The sequence below is a fragment of the Lactuca virosa genome, chromosome 4 (assembly GCF_052849685.1).
Source record: "Lactuca virosa cultivar CGN04683 chromosome 4, Lactuca_virosa_CGN04683_v6, whole genome shotgun sequence".
Classification (NCBI taxonomy): domain Eukaryota; kingdom Viridiplantae; phylum Streptophyta; class Magnoliopsida; order Asterales; family Asteraceae; genus Lactuca; species Lactuca virosa.
This window is the reverse complement of record NC_136429.1, coordinates 32,421,644-32,427,100: the sequence shown is the minus strand read 5'-3', so window position 1 is coordinate 32,427,100 and position 5,457 is coordinate 32,421,644.

The window sequence follows — 5,457 nt, the reverse complement described above, 5'->3', positions numbered from 1 at the left end:
TAGGAATGTAGAGACCCAAATAAAGGAGAAAGGTCTGGAGAAAGTTGATACGGGAGCGGCCAGGAATGTAGAGACCCAGATAAAGGAGAAAGGTATGAAGAAAGCTGAGACGAGAGAGAAAAAGAAGTTTAAGGGATCTTTAAGATCCGATAAGAAGAGTAGATTCTCGAAGACTGGCCCCAACGACAATAGGTTTGTAGATAATAATGAGGCGAGGTGGTGTGAGAAGTGTAATAAGAAGCACTTTTGGAGATACGACGGAGAAGTGAGTTGCTTCAACAATGATAAGACTAGTCATTTCTCTAGCAATTGCACCTAAAGAGTGTGTTATAGGTATGGAAAAGGAAGTTTCAAATCCAAATGTGCCATCAAAACCAAAGGCATGAGCATTTCAAATGATCCTGGAGGCAGCAGAAGATGAATAATATTAAGTGAATGAAGTTGCTTATCCGAATTTAGAGATATGAAGTAGTCATATAAATAGCATTATATTATATATCCCGATGTAAGGGGCATGGAGTATGGTGAACTTGAATAATATTATAATCATTTTAAGAAGTTATACGACCCTAATTATACTATTTAATCTGTTAAGTTGTTGTGTGATTCTTTTTCTCATATGGTGACTTGGGGACTAAAAGACAATTCTTGGGACGAGTATGAGTAGGTGTGAGAGGTACTAGAGGCCTATACTACCGGAAGCGCATGTCTCATACTTGGACCAGGAAGAGTCACAAGGTTGCTGAGACACTAGTGGTTGAGTTCATTTTTCGGTTTCTGTGTTTATCTTCGTTTTGTTAATAACTAAGAAGTCGGTATTTGCTCAGACCTAGCGGTCATAAAGATTTGACTCTGATTAAGATAAATCTGCAAAGTAAGTTGTCTGGTTCAGAGAACCATGTTCATTGCAGTGTATGAATTTAGTTAAAATATTGGAGAAATGAGATGATCGAAGTGATCAACAAAATAATTGCAACCGTCGTTAGGATTAAGCAGCCAGTAGCTAGAAATACTACATGTTATGATGTGGTCGTACCACATTAGAACGTGACCATTCGATCTATTACGATAGCCAAAGTAAAGACCTTATCATGGGTTGAGTCTGTTTGAGAATCAACACGAGTCTCCGATAAAGGTCGAGTTTGTAATTCGAAGGTTGGGATTAAAAGTCCAAAAGAGAATGAAGAGTGGGTGCAAGTTTGAGCACCACCAGCAACTAAGAAGTCCAAGATCTTGATGAAGAAGGCATAGTATTTACGGTTATATCTTAGGATGGAAAGGTGACTTGCGGGATCATTATATAGCTATGTTTTGCTGATGATTATGAGACATAATCATCCTAAAGGGGAGATAATTGCAATGCATGCAATTTCGGGTTATACATTCAAGATATAGTAAATAATGTTTGCTAAAGTTTAAGTAGTTGCGATGATGATTATGGGGATATAAAGAGCGCTTAAAACCGACTTCGTATGAAGAAGTTACGCTTCGTCAAAGTTTTTTCGTTCAAACCTATATGACAAAGTACGTCATAAAATACGAATCGGAGATAGGTGGCTTATTAGCCTAAGTAATCTAAACGAAGGTCGTAGTAATCGTACAAGCGAGATCATGCATATAGAGAACGTCTGAATCTAACTTCGTATGAGGAAGTTATGATTTTTCGAAGTTTCAATGTAGCTGTGTCAACACAAAAAACTGAAATTAAAAATGGTTGATTGTTAGGAAAAACAATCTAAACAAGAGTTGAAGATCTCGTGAATAGGAATTCGTCGATATAAAGACAGTCGAGAATAAATAAGGTATCAAAGAGTTATGATTTTTAGATAGACTGTATCAGTCTAAGCCTATTAAAAATATAACATTAAAAATCAAAAGAGAGTCGACGGAGTCTAAATGAAAATCGTAATACTCGACTACTCGTCAATAGCTACATGTGGATATAAAGAACGTCGAAAACGGAGTTCATATGAGAAAGATACGATTTTATGAAGTTTTTCAAAAAGCATCACGCGCAGGGTAGATTGCGCAATGCACACACCTTCTAGAAGGACGACAGAGACCACCACCTTTGCGACACGTGGCTGCAACCTAAAGGAGCAGTGTAACACAAGTGCACGACGTGCACCTATAAATGTGCGGCGCGCATGGTTAAAAGTTCGGATGTAAATAGCAGGCCATAGCTCCTTACTTCCTCATACCTTCATTAGCCTCTCTATGTATTTATATGAAAATTTATATCGATTTCCCCTAGATTTTAGAATTTTTTGAGGAGCCCGGAGTCGTCGAAGAGATAGAATTGTTCGGTGAAAGTTCTGCATGCAAACTATCCGGGCTTTTGTTAGAAATCTCTGTAAGTTAAGTTGAACTTACTACACTTCAAATTTAACTTATATTTATATTCATAATCGCTATTATGAATCTATAAATAAGATTTAGCAGTGGTTCCATGTCATAATACTGATTGATCTACATATATGGGTGATGTTTAGGCTACACTTATTGAGGTGTTTAAAGTGGGATTTCCAAACAATATACTATGTATACCAAACAGACCCTACCTCCGATATGATCTTGTCTGGTTGCTCTTTATCAGCAATAGATCAGTAGACATTAATTAGGATTGTTGAGGAATCTAGACTATCGTTGTTATAGTCATGAAAAATATAACACTAAAACTTAGTAATGTGAATACCTAGGTCACATCAAAGGAAAATCTAAAAGTGTTAGGAAAAGCTCTGCGTAAATCACCAATCATCCACTTTTAACAAGTGAGTGCATAATTACTTTCAACTTACACATAGATACGAAGTACTTAGATAATTAAATGTTATATGTGTTTATTATTTGCGGTTAAAACATTATGTGTTAAATGAAACAATATGAGATGATTTTTTTATTTACTCGTATATGTATTTTTATATTCATAATATATTGGATAGTGATGGGTGATGAGTAATGAAAAATAATGAATACATACTATAACTTTACCGACAATGTTGCGATGAAGTCATCTAGTAGAATATAGATAGTCACAGACTATTCTAGACAAGTCTGGTGAAACATGGACAAAAATTCAACTTGTAGGTGTTTATAAGTCATGCATGGGAAGGTTTACAACCTATAGGTATTAATCAATCATATATGGGCAAGTCTTCGACCTGTAGATGTTAAACAAACCATACATGGGCATGTCTTCGACCTGTAGGTGATATATGAACCATATATGGGCAGGCCTATGACCGGTAGATGTTACATTCATGTGGGTGTTCTATTTTACTCCATGGTTGTCTTATTGACATACATTGCTAAGGAGTCCCCGAAGCAGTATTGTCTACTCGGTGATCCTTTAGGATACGTCCCATGAGATCATCATCTTAGGATCAGGGAGTGAAAATAAAGGGAATGGGTAATGGGGTTATTTGTTTGATGTGAAATATATAACTAATATTGTGGGTTGAAAACTCTATGTGCTCACCAGGATCCCAAGCCTGACCCACTCAGTTTCTTTGTATCACTAGTAACAGTACAGAGGTTCATGAATATTGATGTTTGAATCTACCAAGAGATTCGTGAAGATGTAGGCCGTTAGTATAATAAGTTGTTGTGAGACGTGTTAAGTCAAGTTTATATTTATGTTTTGTATCGGTTATGGCATCCCAAGTTTTATATATTAATGAAAACCATTTCTGCGGAAATGCTTTGACATTGATATTATCTCACATTCAGAATAATGTGTTGGGAACAAATTCCTCAATAAAAAGAATACACGGGATTAAATAAGCATAAAAAAAAGTTTTAATTGGCCGTAAAATTGAGGATGTCACAGTTGGTATCATAACATTAGTTTAAGCAAACTAGGAATTTCGTGGATTTCTAGACTTAAACTTAGAATGCTAGGCAATGATCGTAAGATGTGTGTATATTATATTTTAGGTTGTATACCTAAATTGACACAAGCACTAACTTACTTTAGGATGGGATGCCTAATTTGTTGTTATGTGCTAAATGATTTATACTATAGCATGCCTTAGGTTGCCTATGTGAATTGCTATTACTTGACTAAATTTAAGGTCTTTTGTGACCTTGAATTGGAAACTTTATGTGTTCAGGATTCTAAACGTATAAATTAATGTATTAGAAGTGGCTTATAACTTTTTGGGATGATAAGGAGGATTATGCGTCTAAACATAATTAAAAAAACTTCCATATTATAATAAAATCGTGTCTCGATACACTGAAGGCATGATTCGGTGTACAGATCGACATGGTGAGAACACGTAGCGGTCTAGGAAATGGTAACAGAAACCAGCACCATGAACCTCAAAGTGCGATCGAGAGTGCACCAGAAGTCGTGCCAGTAGTTGAACGAATCACGATGGCAGGATTTCAAGCCATGACTCGGGAAATGCTAGCTGAGAAAATGGAAGAAACCAGACAACTGCTCCAAGGGAATTCGAGATAAGTCACTGTACCGGTTGATGAACCAGTGTTAAATGAGGGACAGTCCGAAGAAGGAAGCTACATTAGGACTGTTAACCAAGATGAACCACAGAGGTTTAAAAGGAACAACCCTGTCGAAGGAATTGGAAAAGATGGATGCAAGTACAAGGACTTTATGGCTTCTAAACCACCAAGTATTTTTTGGAGCCCAACACCAGTGGAAGTTATGGATTGGATCTCTGAAATGGAGATGGTGTTTGATAACTATGACTGTAACAACTGACAAAATACCATCTTAGAGGTCAGACAACTAAAGACCGGAGTAAAATGTTTATAATCAACAAATAAAGTACATTGTTATTTCCTACTATTTAGTGCTTATACAAATTCTGATTCCATAATAAACAAATAAATTAAAGTACATAGCTATATCTTTAATTAAATATAGAAAACATATAAGCCTCATTGCAGAGCACTCGAGGCATATTTCATCAAAATGTCGTCATTTTCAGAATTCTTGGCTAAACTAACAAGTTTTCAAGTGTATGTTGCAATATGAAAGATATATTGGAGACCATGCCACTACTTGTTCTCATACCTAACGAGTTAGCATATTGATTTTCAACTGGATCCTTCGGATTATTGATTCTTGATTCTTGATTCTTGATTCTGGTGTGGGGTTATTTCCATATAGAACTTTAAAACTGAGCTTACTTTGTAAATATTATTTTTAACAACAAAATAAAGCTAAGATTTGGAATAATAATGATATCACCACAAGCTTTAGTCTTGGCTATTCGACATTTTGTTCCAGATTTTGTTGTTTTCTTGAGAGTTGATTCATTAGGGTGAGAGTGGTGACCCCATCTGAAGATGCCAATCGAACATATGGTGCTCAGACATGAAAATCATGTCTGCAAGAGCTCAAAATATTAGAAACGATCATATTTTTGGATTAAATTATTACTAAAACATCAAAAATTTCAGAACGTGAAAGGAAGATTAACCTTTTTA